The following is a 15,196-nucleotide window of genomic DNA, read 5'->3' as shown; positions in this document are numbered from 1 at the left end:
GTAGTACTTAAGCCAGGTTCACACTGTACAATTTTGGCCTCGATTTGGTCGTCAGAGTTTGGGAATCCTAAAAGATTCCTATAATCCTAGACCAAAATCTGTTGTCTTTGATATCTAGTTTGACACGTTCCCCAACACCCGATTAAAGTCTGGCAGTGTCAGAAGATTTGAGGCAAAGTCCTGTAGTGTGGCTTGTCCTACGCTGTACGAGTCTTCTTGCGTGTATCCGTTTTTCATGTCTTGACTGTCGTACAGTCTGACATTAATAACAGCTGAGATCCTACAGTGTGACATGGCCTACAGTGGGGATCATGTTCTTACAGTCTGACAAGCAACAACCACGAAGGACTATTAAAAATCGCACAGTGTGCACCTGGCTCTACTCTACCGTCTAGTGTATGAAGTTTAGAAGGGCAGTATAGTCTCAAATGGGGCACTTTAAAAGCGTTTTTTTTTACTAGCCGTTTCCCAGTTGATGGCAAATGACGTCAAACATGCGTAATGCGATGCTGCTAGTTTTAGCAGAATACCCAGAGGGTTTCTTCATTTCAGACGGAGGTGTTCTCCAGCAGACCCTGCTGAAAAAACAACAATATAAACCCTCATGTAATGGTTTTAATGGTTATAATGGGAGTTGTACTGGCTTTAATGGAAACTGTAATGGTTCCTGTGGGTCTCTACTGGTAATTTGTTGCCTTCTATTGGTGGCATGTTATGTCTAGTGGATACCATTTACGACCAATAATGGCAATGGTAAAGGTTTTAATGGTTAGTATTGATTGATTTTCTATATCCGCAGGTCTGACAGTAGTGCAATATAAAGCACTTTAATATATTTTTTCTACAGTAACAACTTATTTTGAGGGACTTAAATGGCCACATGATCTAATCCTAATAATAAACTGATTAAAAACATGTGCTCTTATTTAACAAAGAGAAGCATACATGGCTGATCGGTGTTTAGTCAAAAGTTCCACACCAATATGATAATTTAATGTACAGGCAATCGGATTATGTACGTATCACAGAGAAAAGACTTTGAATTTGAAAACAACAACAAACAAACACAAACAAACAAATTAACTAACTAAACCATTGCTCCTTCTTCTACTGTATATCAAATATTAACCCAATGCCAGACCACGTCTTTCAGTAGTGTCATGAGAGTAACATACAGTACATCTTATATTAAGTACTACAGCAAAACCACAGTAATGTTGCAGTCAAGATGTATGCTATCTATTATAATTTTGGCATAATAACCATACCCTAAAGCATCACTGTAAAACCCATAAAACAATATCATGGTTAAATATGTATTAAACATTATTTTAATTATCTTAATGCACCACAGTAATATCATTGTAGTGTGATGGTTAAATATGTAATAAAATGAATTACCTCGAAGTCTAAGCTTGTTATTCATTTATTCAACTTAAATGATATTTTTCAGTAACTGCATTTTTTTGGGTAACTACAGTGACAGTTATGGAGAAAGATGTGTAGTTAGATGTGGATCAGCTATAACATTAAATCCACCTGATTAATATTGTGTAGGTCGGCCTTGTGCCGCCAAAACAGCTCTGACCCGTCGAGGCATGGACTCTACAAGACCTCTGAAGGTGTGCTGTGGTATCTGACACCAAGCCGTTGTTATTAGGGAAAACCGTGTCCATGAAGACACTTGGTACTTGGTCTGCAACAATGTTCAGGTAGGTGGTACTTGTCAAAGTAACATCCACATGAATGCCAGGACCCAAAGTTTCCCAGCAGAACATTATCCAGAGCATCACACTTCCTCCGCCGGCTCGCCTTCTGGACACGTGGCAGATCAACATCCACCCCAACCCTATAATTACAGTATTTGCAAAATTGAAAAAGAATCAAGTTGTTCAGTGAAGATGTGACATCGTCCATGGCAAAACATGTATCCTTATTTTGTAAGTTCACTTCATTTTTTAAAATTGTACTCCGTATATTTTATTTTTTAAATTATTTTTCACTACTTCCAATACTGAGCTACAATGTGTATGAAAAGTGATATAAAGTTTTTCTTTATATTATTATTATTATTATTATTATTATTATTATTATTATTATTATTATTATTATTATATTCCCTTTATTAAACTAATCATTTATGTATTTTATATGCATTACTTGACTTACACAGGTCAACAACATTGCTTTGCTTCACATGATGTACTCATGTTCAGGCCTTTAATCCGTAACCACCTTTTTATTTTAATCCAACAAATTGATGGTTGCTATTTTCTCCAAACACATTTCTTTTTCTTATTCAGACATGCCTCTGCCTGAACGAATAGCAGTGGTGTGAAGTTAAAAGAAAGCTCACTTAGGTGTGTTATCATTGACATCTCAAACACTGGATAGATTCCAAGATAAAACTGATAAATGTGCAGACTTGCAGTCTCTGATCGCTACACAAAGAGCATGGGAAAGAAGACAAACAGCACTGAACTCACTGAATTCTGAGACCTGACTATTTCAGGCACTGAAAGACTTTAATATAAAAGAGAATAACTTCACCACACAAAATCATTATTCTAACAGCTCATTTTATTTTCTCAGATTACGACTAAACAGTGCACTGTAAATCTCAGGAAAGTTAAATTAATTGACAAATTACGAAAAGTTTGCACCCCATGACGAGGACAAATTTCATTTATACCTACAAGACATTTATTATCATTTATTATTTAGTATATAAGTAAAAACGCTCAGTTAATGTATCTTAAGATATTGATTGTTCAATCATTCGTTCCTCTTTTGCTCCTGCTTGTGGTGGAATCGGGAACACTGGACACATGGCAGGAACACATTCCTGAATTGGACAGATAGGGAAACATTTAAATATAACCATTTCAAAGTTTGCATCTCTCTTTCTGAATGTGATACAAATATTCTCTAGTCATTCGTATTGTCTTTATAACCACTTTCATATCCTTTAAACAACACTGAATCCACTCAGTTGTAATATCCTCACCTGTCCTGCAGCCATCTCTGCTTTAACACTACTAGAATTGACTGCTTAGCTATCTATCTTTGAGCTTAATTAGATTTTGTGTCTCAATTTCAAGTGGATCACATTTAATCGCGTTATGTCACCATGGTAACGTAGGCTGCACACCTAATATGCTCCAGGGCAGTTTGAGTTCAGGATCATTGAGTTCTTAAATAGCACTTATTTTCTTATTGTACTAAAGCTTTTGCAGAGGAAATGGTGTTACGGTTCCCTGAACAGTCGATTTAGGAACTTACATTACGAAACAATGACTTTGCACTTTAATGGTATTTAGATCGGCAGAAATCTCTTGGATTTTCCTGATTATATCTTATTTCGGAGATGTAGAGGAAACTGCATCTTTGTATCTTGGATGGTTTCTGTGTCATTATATATTGCCCAAACCACACACCACTATGTTCTCGATGTTACGCAATCTGCACACATTTTTAAAGAAACAAAGAAAACACAATGTATCATGGGAAAATAATCAGTTATCTTGATGACTGTTTTCAAATAACATCACAAGGTGTTTTATTTCTCTTATACCACAGGTATTTATCAACAATTGAATATATATTTTTTTACATTTATAATTACATTTAATATGCACAACCTCCATGAAACAAGTTACCACTTGCGTTCTAGCAGCTATAAATAGTCATTCCCTAAGTAGTCGCTCTCTTTTACTCTCTCTTGCAGTTAATAAGACATAAAATGCCATAATAGCAGTAAGTACTGAGAATAGAGTAGTTACTGAGCGTAAACTTCTCACCGCTGAAGACTTTCCTATTGTGGAAAACTTACTGACTTTTACAAAGCACTGACACCGGAGACTCCTTCCATAAACGTTCAATAAACATCTCCTTTGTTAAATAACAGCACATCATTAAAGTTTATTATTAGGCTTAGATTATGTGGAAAGTCTGCTGTACTTGTGTGAACGAGTTGTTAATACAGAAACGATGAACGTATTAGAACGAACGCATTACATACTTTCTGTATTGAGTATTGAGCATTCAATATTGATGTAGTATGAAATCCATCCATCCATCTTCTACCGCTTGGAGTACCCGGAGGAAACCCCCGCAGCATGGGGAAAACATGCAAACTCCACACACACAGTGCCACAGCAGGAATCAAACCCCCGACCCTGGAGGTGTGAGGCGAACGTGCTAACCACTAGGCCACCAAAACACACCAGTGTGCCCAAAACAAATATTTTATCTGGCCATGAAAGATTACTTTTAAAGTTTGGAGGTTAAGCTTTATTTATAGACTAGCTATGAATAATGAATTAACAGCAGCTTTTCAGTGGTTGTTATGACCTTTTAGTGGGATTCCCAAGAGCACCTATAAAATATAAATCACAGTCACATTCTAGTAGTAGTGAGGCATTTCACTACAGCCTGTACAGTATATATTACAGTTATACAGTTGTGTAAAAAAACACTTAAACTCTTTCCCAGGGCAGAGCAAAGGTTTTTTACTTGGTTTTTATATCTTGTTGTATAATTAAAAAAATAGTGGCAGTAAATGCAACCTCAAACACGAATGGACACACATGTATCTATTCAACAGTGTGGAACGGCAAACCAAAACAATGTAGGCTAGGCTTAGGTATTGTGTTCAGCAATCTTTCAAATCACACACGTAGTACACACAAATGGTCAGTATCGTTGGTTTATTGTTTACAAAAACAATACATTCCATTTAGGGTCACAAAAAAACGTAAAGTCGTTCAGCAACGATTAGGCCTACAGTAGACCAAAACACAACGTTGCAGTATTACCAACTACAAACAAACAGGTAACTTAAAAATCCATCCAGCTCCAACCTGTGATGTTATCTGATCTAAAAAATCAGACAGTCTGATTAAGAAAAATGAGCAACTGAACGAAATAGCTTGGCAGTCAGGCACAACTAGACGTGACAGAGTTTTTCCTCTGCTGTTCCTCCAACCTCTCTCTCTGCTTAAATGCGCCAGATTTATATCTTTTCATGTTTTCTAATTTTTCATATTTTCTTGCCGAGCAAAGGCTAACAACAGTATCTAACGGTAATCACACTGTTACTGTTCTAAAGGGAAATGATGCATATGTAAACAAATTGCCACATACAATTGAGTAGCCTGCGATGTAATGATTTTGTAATAAAATGATTTGGAATGGATATTTGATCTATGTTCTGTTACTAAAAAAAGACAATAAATTTACAAAAAAAAATCTTTGTGATCAGTAGGGGTCCCCCTAGAAGGTGGGCCCAGGGTTGTTCGCACACACCCGCCCCCAACTCTGCCAATGACCCTTTCACATTGTTACTGCATGTGGATATCTTCAAACTAACTAACTAATGCACCTGAGGAAAACTCCATCAACCATGACCAGCCAGCTGTCAGAATAATAATAATAAAAACCTATTGCACTTTTTTCGTGGAAATGTTTACAGTAAACTGTGTATTGTAATACAGGCAGGTGACAGATGAAAGAAAAACCAACTTAAAGAATTTTGATGCACCTTAGGTTCTGGAAATGTGCTGGAGGGATGAACACCCTTCTTCAAAATAATAATCCTTCAGCTAGTGTTTTGATGATGATGATGATGATGATGTGATGATGGTGGTGGTGATGAAGAGTGCAGTCTAACATGTCACTCCAAAATCTTCCATAGGTGTTCAGTTGGGTTGAGATCTGGTGAGTGTGCAGGCCATAGCATATGTTAAAATTTATAAATTAAAAGGTAAAAATTTTCTGTCAAGCTGCTTTGTGACAACATCAGTTCTTAATTGTTAAGTGCTATACAAATAAAATTGAATTGAATTGACATTATTTTCTATCTAATCAAACCATTCAGATTTCTGAAAAAATAAATTAGGAGTTGACAGATGGTGTGTTTTTATTTTTTAATTATTTATTTATTTATTTATTATTTTTTTTTTAAATGTGATGAGCAGCTTTCATGTAATTGAATGGTTGGTCATTTAGGGACACATTAACAGTTCAAAAGACTTTCGAAAATTCTGTAGCTGGTAAGATTTGATGTGTAAGATGGAAAAGGTCCTGGGTCGAGTCCAGCAGAGTGGATTTAAGTAGGAATAATTAGTTGTTATTTTGTGCATGAAGCACAGAAATGTATCTTATCAAATTAGAAACACTTTTACTTTAAGTTACCTTTTTTTTGTTGGTTTAATTTAACATCGATACCTAAAACTGGATGCAGATTTAGATCCATAATGAGCAAGCTAGAGGCGAGCAAAACTCGCTGAAGCAACATGTCGGTGAAATCGTGAGAGGACCCAAACTCAACTCATCCTCTTCTGGGTGAAACTGTACAAGTAACAGGATTGAGTTAAATTCAGAGCTGAGTATGGTCCATAAAACTGATTGCAACCACTGACAATATGAGCGTACTCTTGCAATTCTGGCATCACACTTGCATTTCATTCGCATTTAACTGAGAAAAACATTTAGCCACAACATAAATCTTTCAAAATGTAAACTATTTAAAATCTAAGATGCTGGGACATGAATTAACTGCCAGAAAGTGGAATGAAATATATTGCAAAAAGGCAGATATTTGCTTCTGTATTCAATAATATGATAAAATGCCATAACAGCCAATAATACATGATAACGTGATAAAATTTTTAATTTTTTTTTTTGCAACTTAGCACCTTTTATTTTATCTGATTAATTAATGATTTAGAGTGTTTCAAACAGAATAATAATTTATGTACATCATTGATTTCATGTCAGTGGAAGTGATAAACAAATACACACTCAGCTAAACCGAGCTGAAAGTGTTACTGCGTCAATATTCCTGGAGGAGTTGAGTCTTTGAGTGTTTCTTGAAGGTCGAATCTGCAGAGAAAATGAAGCACCAGTCTAGTTTTGGAGCATGCAGTGGTGGTATCAAATGGTGACATTCATTTGCAGTCTGTATGTGGATGGGTGAAATTTTGTGTTGTATTCCTGCATTAGTGGCTTGGGCTGAATTTGGGACAGATACAGCGAGACCTCAGTAAAACCTTTAGTGGTGCTATGGGATAAAGTGCCTGCTGTTGTGTGAGGAGTAGTGGCTCAGTCGTTAAGTCTTTGGGCTACTGATCACAAAGTTGTGAGTTTAAATATCAACTGCAGATAGCTTAGAATAAAAAAGTGTCAACCAAATATAATTCTGACAAGTGTAGCCTGATTGTTTTTGTGACCAAATCTGTCATGTTGGGAGATTGTCATGTTGGGATGAAGTTTGTGAGGCTAACTGGTCATCAGATTTTACCCCTGAAGTAAAACTTGGTGGCAATAGCAATTATTTCCTGAGCTTGATAGTGATGTACTGAACACTGACACTTGTCAGGAGGACAGAATGACATCACACTGTTTTTAACAGGTTGAGTTGGAGATGGTGATGCTTCAACAAGGTTGAGATGTCTGTGAGGCATGTGAAGACCAAAGTGTGGCCCGGGGGAAATTACAGTTGAGTGTCATCAGCATAGAAGTAATACAAGAAGCTGTAAGATTGGATGATTGCTTCCTCCAAGATTGTATACAATGAGAAAATGTGGGGGCCAAGCATAGATCATTGAGGTACACCTGGTTATTAGCTGATATGACTTTCAATCTTCCCCCTTATGCAATAGGGACCTCATTGTATTGTAAAGTAAATGCTCTGCACTTATATACCACTTTTAGCCTTAGCAGCTTTACACTGTTTCTCATTCACCCATTCACACACATGGCAAGGCACTAGCTTGCCATCGGGAGCAACTTGAGGTTCAGTGTCTTGCCCAAGGACATTTCTGCATGTGGAGACATGTGGGCTGGGAATTGAAGCACCAACCCTATTATTAGTGGACAATCTGCTCTACCGACTGAGCCACAGCCGCCCCAAAAGTGATTAGACAAAGGAGAGAATCAAAGAGAATCACGATATGAACATCTGCAGATAGATCCAACTGGGTAAAAAAAAAAAAAAAGCCATGACTTCAGGATTTTAGCCATTCTTCTTGAGAAAAAAACAAAACAAAAAATATTGAAAATATTCAAAAGGTTGAAATGTGATAGAAATGAGAGAAGGGAGTTCGTGGTTTGGTGGTGCCATAAAGCTGCAGTACCCCTGGTTCATCATTAGTTTGTGTGAAGTTTCACTTGTTCTCCCGATGTCTATATAGGCTTCCTGAGTTCTCTGGATTCCTCCTACCTCCCAAAAACATACCAGTAGGTGGAATGCCTATGAGAAATTGCCCTATGGTGTGCAGGTGTGTTCATGATGCCCTGTGATGGACTGCTCTCCTATCCTGGGTGTATTCCCACCTCATGCCCAAGGTTCCTGGGATAAGCTTGTATCCACCTTGACCCTGACCAGGATAGCGTGGTTCCTACAGATGAATAATTGTAAATAAATCTAGCACAACTACCACAATCTACCACTGACACCAAAGACCTTTTATTAAATTGTCCAAATAACTGAAAGTCATACGTTAAGCATATTTAAATTATATGTATGTTTTAGTGGGTGGCTTAGTGGTTATCATTTTTGCCTCACACCTCCAGGGTTGGGGGTTTGATTCCTGCCACTGCCCTGTATGTGCAAAGTTTGCATCTTCTCCCCGTGCTACGGGGGTTTCCTCCGGCTACTCTGGTTTCTTTCCCCAGTCCAAAGACATGCATGGTAGACTGATTGGCATGTCCAAAGTGTCCGTAGTGTATGAATGTGTATGTGTATGTGATTGTGCCCTGTGATGGATTGGCACCCTGTCCAGGGTGTACCCCGCCTTGTGTCCCATGTTCCTTGGGATAGGCTCCAGGTTTTCTGCGACCCTGTAGGATAAGCGATATAGAAAATGGATGGATGTATGTTTTGGTATCCTGATGAGAAAAAACAGAATCCACAAGCAGTTCCAAACTTGGCCATGACAGATCTAGACTGTTTAATGAGCCTTTATAGACAGTGAGTTAACACTGTAAGAATAGTGTTGGTTTATGGAGTTAAGACTGGTCTCTGTGAGCTCCAATACTTATTCTGTATAGTACTTTTACATTAATATTTTTTTCCAACATTACAGCTTAATTTGGTGGGCTGATCTTCAGGACAAAGGTACAAACCAAAAAAAAAAAAATCTGTTGTGATTTTAAAATTGTCCTATTGGTTTTTAATATGTAAAATTAAACTGCTATTAAATATTATAAATGCGTGTTTTTCCACCTAGTTTAATTCATTATTTTATTTTTTATTTTTTGTAGAAATGAAATTTAGGATAAAGGGTCCTTTATCTTGACAACTAAGACTGAATTATATCCCCTGTGTTAACAAACCAGAGAGAAAAAAACTTGCCTCATTGGGCAACTTCAGGGAACTTTGCTCTACATAAACTCAGCCTTCATCTGTTTTTAAAGAAAAGGTAGCAAAGTTCTCAGCAGTCAGGAATATGCTGGTAGTGGAGGGCTGGGGAGGGTGATACACAAATGAGTTGTATTAATAGTATTGCTAGGATTTAAAATTTAGGATATAAATTTAAAACTTATACATTTTTCCTTAATGAGCAATCGAGATGCGACAGTGGCGAGGAAAAACTCTTTGAGACGATATGAGGAAGAAACCTTGAGAGGAACAAGACTCAAAAGGAAACCCATCCTCATCTGGGTAACAACGGATAGTGTGATTATAAATAATTTCCCTTCTATAACTGTTTACTGTGCAATTGTGTAACCAGGAATTTGAAAATATGAGCAGCAGAGTAATTGTATTTCTGAATTCATTACAGTTTTAACATAAAGTCTATTTTGTTGAAGTTATCAACTGTTCAATGATGAAGACTTGCATGCAAAACAATGGGTTACTGTACATAACACCAGTTCTCTGAAACATTGAGTGGAGAGATCTCCTATGGGAAGGGCATCATTACCTCTGTAGAATCATCCAATTGCACCTTTTCCTCAGTGAACAAATTTGCTTCTTGTGTGGCAGGCGGGGCAAGCTTGGTGGATCTCTCCACTCAATTTTTCAGAGAACCGGGGTTACGGACAGTAACCTATTGTTCTCTTTCATCATCTCGCGTTTGAGATCCACCTATGGGAGAAATGGACAACTCCCCAGTTGCCCATCACACTCACATTAAGGCCCTGTAAGCCAGGGGATGGTCACCTAGATAGGTGGTGCTTGACGCATCCCATAATGACGTGCCTGGTTACACCATGCACGAAGGTGATAGTGGTACACAGGCAGAACATGAAGGACATGCTGGTGACATGAATAAGCAAAGCCTGACAGTCCAAGCTTCAAGATGGAGAAGAGGGCTCAAGGGAGAAACGCTACGAGGAGCTCACTCCTAGGACAGAGTGAGCTACAGGTGTCCTAGTGCCATTGAGCCAGCAGTATCTGATAAATGTATGGGGAGAGGCCCAGCTTGCAGCAGAACAGATGTCCTGCAATGACACAAGGCACCCACGCCCCTAGTAGAGTGTGCTCTAAGGCCCTCGATTCATATGCCAAAGGAATAGCTTCCACAAGCCAATGGGATAGGCGTTGGGGGGGGGGGGTTGTTGGCAGAAAATGAAGAGCTGGCCACTTCTCCTAAAAAAAAGCTATCCATGTAGGCCTGAAGGGCATGCACAGGACAAAGAGCATTCAACCGCTGTTCCTCTCTGTGGAGAGGGGAAGAGGATGAAAAGTGGAAAGCTCAATCACTTCACAGGTGAATGCTGGAAAGCATTTAGGCATAAAGGCGGGGCTTGGCCTAAGAAAAACCTTATCTCAACTAAGAGAGAATTAAGTGCATGAGGAATGAACAGAGAGTGCATGAAAATGAAAAAAGTTTGCATCTTCTCCCCGTGCTATGGGGGTTTCCTCCGGGTACTCTGGTTTCTTCCCCCAGTCCAAAGACATGCATGGTAGACTGATTGGCATGTCCAAAGTGTCTGTAGTGTATGAATGGGTGTGTGTATGTGTATGTGATTGTGCCCTGCGATGGATTGGCACCCTGTCCAGGGTGTACCCCACCTTGTGCCCGATGCTCCCTGGGATAGGCTCCAGGTTCCCCATGACCCTGAAAAGGATAAGTGGTATAGAAGATGGATGGATGGATGGATGGATGGAATGAACAGAGAGTGCATGTAAATCACTAACACGTTTGGCTGAAGCCAGGGCCAGGAGTAAAGTTGCCTTCAAGGACAGAAGCTTAGAGGAAATGTCCCCCAGGGACTCAAAAGGCTGTTGCGACAGAGCCTCCAGCACCATGGAGAGGTCCCACTCTGGAACAGCTTTTCCACTGACTGGAAGTGGGCGACGAGCACCCTTCATGGACCAACGAATGAGGTGGTGTTGACCGACTGTCACACCATCGAACTCAACATGGCATCAATAGACGCTAGGTAGACTTGATAGTGGAAAAGGATTTACCACCATCCATAAAGTCTTGCTAAAAACATAAAATGTCCAAAACCAAACACTGATATGATATCAGGTGGCACCCACTGCACCACTCCTTGAACACGTGCCATCTACAGTCATAAAGGGAACGTGTGGAGGATGCCCTAGCACTCTGTATGGTGGTGACCACATGTGGAGGAAGCCCCATTGCATTCAGGTTTGCCCTCTCACGGGCCAAGCCCAGAGGGCCACATGGACTGGGTGGGGGTGATAGATTTCTCCGTTCACCTGAGACAGGAGGGCTGTATAATCGGACAGGCCACCAGAATGAGGGTTAGGCTCTGAACTCTCACCCTGGCTATGGTGGGGGCTATTAAGCAAAGGGAACGGAATGCCTAGAGCAGCACGTTGGGCCATAAATGGGCCAGTGCGTCCATGCCAAGGGGTGCGTCCCTGTCCCTTAGCGGGAAGAACATAGGACAATGGGTGTTTTCACATGAGGTGAAGAGATCTCCAGCATCCCGGCCGAATCCCAGCCAAAATAAGTCCACTACTTGCAGGTGGAGGTGCCAATCTCCATAGAGTAGGTTCCCCCTCAACAGGAGGTCTAGGCCCCTGTTCAAGATGCCTGGGAAATGGGTTGTATGGAATGACAGAAAGTGCTGCCTGGTCCACACTGAAAGCCTGTGAGCTAGAGCATGAAGCTTGGGGGTGTGCATCCCTCCTTGGGGATTGATATGTGCTACAGCTGTGGTTTTGTCACACCGTACCAGCACATGATGCCCCTGGAGGCGGGGCAGAAAATGTTTCAGATCCTTCCACGGTGTAATGAGCTCCAAATAGTTTTTGTGTGGGCTGAGCGGAGTTCGTTTGCCCACACGCCATTCACTGTTCTGTCCTCCTGGGTGGCTCCCCACCCCATTGAGGATGCATCTGTCGTCACCACTTTTCGCAACATGACCACCCCGAGGGGAGTGCCTTGAGTGTAAAACCCTGCATTCCTCCAGTGGCTCAGGGCTGCTGAGCACAAGCGCATCACTGTGATGGAGCGGCCGAGGTGACTTAAACGGCTGAGGTGGAGTGATAAAACCCATTTCATGATGCTCTCATTCTCAGAAGGCCGAGAGGCAAAACCATAAGGCCCTGTAGTGTGAGACATGTGCAATATTGTACCCTCGCCTCCTCCCTGAACTGTGAGAGGCAATTCATTAGGGAGAGAATGCGCTCTTGCGATAGACACACATGCATGGTTATTGAATTCAGCTCCAACCCCAGGAATATAACATTCTGAGAAAGAGTGAAATTGTTTTTGCTCACATCCACTCTGAAACCGAGCAATGTGATGTGCGCGAGCACATGATGAGTGTCTTGCAACACTTTCTCTCTGGAATCGACTATGATAATCCAATCATCTATATAAGTTAGGATTCTGAGACCTGTCATTCTCAGAGGGCCTAAACTCACCTCCGCACACAAACAAAATACTCTCGGACTCAGTGAGAGACCGAAAGGAAGAACTGTGAATTCGTAATGTATGCCAAAATGAAGGAATTTCCTGTGTCGGGGATAAATGCTTACATGGAAAAAAGCATCTTTCAGATCGACTGACATGAACCAGTCGTTCTAATGAATTAAGCAAAAAAGATTGCTGTGTCAGCATTCTGAAAGCGTATTTCTTCAAAGGCTTGTTCAACACTCTGAGATCCAGAATAGAATGAAATGGGCGGTGCTTTTTTGAGACCAGGAAATACCAGGAATAAAACCCCTGATGACGTAGATGCAGGGAAACCACTCAAATCGCCCCTCTCTTGAGGAGGGAGAATGGTGAATGTCTTGCTGTGGTTGCTGGGACTACGGTAGCTAAAATGGCCTTGGGACTGCAATTACCACATGCAGTTTTGCACGCAGGTCTCCTTTGGTGAACAGTGGACTAGTTTAACAAAACAGATTTCATGTTAAAACCATAATGAACTTTCTTTTACTTTCACACTATCTGTTGTTAGATGAGGATGGGTTCCCTTCTGAGTCTGGTTCCTCTCAAGGTTTCTTCTTCTAAGGGATAAATTCACAAACTTAAAATCTGTGTCCTCTATTTATATCTTTCTGTAAAGATGCTTTTAGACAATGTCCATTGTAAAAAGCGCTATACAAATAAAATTGAATTGAATTGAATTGAGGGAGGAGATTTTGTCTTTCAGAATATGAGCGGAGCTCTCCTATGTATGAGAAGAGATAACTCAGCTGAACCACAGGGGTTTCTTCGCAAACTGAAGTCTGCAGCCTGTTATGGGACTTTCGAGTTTTGCCACCAGAGCTGCTCAGAACTGCGCATGCACCTGGTTCGTCCATTTGCGATACAGTGGCGCTATCTAGCAGACAGCTTGGGGGTAACATGTGGGGCTGCCAGGGGATGTCATCTCCTGGAAATGAATTAATTTGATTTGTTTTTATTTATTTATTTATTTATTTTTGTGTTTTGGAGAACACTGGGGCCGAAGCCTTTATTAAATGTGTGGAAGCTGTGTGTGGGAAGCCGTTTGGTGACATTGCTTGTGCAGATCTCCCTGAATGCCACTAAAGAGAAGCCACTAAAACACCTGGTGGGCACCCACTGGTATGGGCGGGGGGGGGGGGGGGGTGGCTGACCCCACTGACAGAAAGCCTCCTTCCCTTGGATGGGTAGGATAGGAGGGTAAAACTGGAGTCCAGAGGGCTGGCCACCCGAAAAAGTGGACTCAAAGCCCCCTGGGGCCGTGCATCAGGCCGGCTGCTTCCTTTTGGCATTAGAAGGAGCAGGGCTAGGGGTTTTCTTGGCTGTGGCTGCAGCGAAGGACTTTCTCCCCCAAGGCTTTGCAGAAGGGGGATTACCCTGCTGAGCCACTGGCTTGTTCTGAGGTTTCGGTCTGCTGGCATTCTGGAAATGGCATCCCCCAGGTGGAATAGGTGACCGCACAGCGGGGGCCTGGTGTGGCATGGATTTCCTCGGCAGACACAGCTTGAGAGCCTCGTTCCCCATCGTTTTGTTGTCACAATGTTGTTGCATCAAAGCAATGGCAGGACCGAAAAAGGGCCTGGCCGGGCTCCAACAGCGCTCCAGCGATGCACTGCTTCTCACTGTCAGGGAGACCCAATAAGTTAAGCCACAGTTCACACTTGCCAACCACTGAGAAGGCCATGGAACGCCCGCTTGCGTGGATGGCTTGACGTGCATCGCACAGGGCGAGGTCATTAATAGTGATGATCTCCTTCCAGAGTGAGGGTAAGGGACGCCCTTTCTCCAGTTGCTGCCCCATGTCAACAAGGAGCTAAGTCTGACAGCCAAGACTGAGGCCTTATAAGAGGTCTGGTGGATGGATGCAGAAAAACACCCCATTTTGCTGGGGAGAGTGGGCTTGGGGGGAGCGAGCAAATCACCTTGGGAGGGGTTAAGGTGTCTGGCTATGGAGGGCTCAGTGCCGGGGGGGGAGGGGGGGGTGGGGGTTTGTTTTCTGGGGCCAGGAGCGGCTCGTTAATGAAGGAATGTTCACCTGGTAAGATGCCCTCGAGGAAAGAAGGGTCACTTTGGTTGGCCCAGCTCGGAGAGGCCGTGCCTTGAGAGATCCCCGAGAGCACGCCGTCATCGCCGTTTCCCCAGAGTCGGACTGACTAAAATCTACGCTCTGGGTCGCGGCCACTTTGAACCTTCGGCGCAAGTTTTTTGGGAAGTGCTAGGCAGTGGCTACAGTTGCTGGGGAAATCAGTAGCCTCTTTGGCGAGTTTGAAACCCATGCAGACTATGCAGAAGGGATGAGAATCCCTAGCTGT

At 41.6% G+C, this 15,196-nt stretch overlaps 1 pseudogene; it reads right to left on the bottom strand.

Moving 5' to 3' along the window:
• Window positions 1-11,605: 11,605 nt before the first annotated feature.
• On the bottom strand, window positions 11,606-14,685 carry LOC128618404 (uncharacterized; annotated as a pseudogene).
• Between the last annotated feature and the right edge of the window lie 511 nt (window positions 14,686-15,196).

Source organism: Ictalurus furcatus, chromosome 14, assembly GCF_023375685.1.
Source record: "Ictalurus furcatus strain D&B chromosome 14, Billie_1.0, whole genome shotgun sequence".
Classification (NCBI taxonomy): Eukaryota; Metazoa; Chordata; class Actinopteri; order Siluriformes; family Ictaluridae; genus Ictalurus; species Ictalurus furcatus.
The sequence above is the reverse complement of the archived record's forward strand: the minus strand, read 5'-3'. Positions and strand labels throughout refer to the sequence as shown.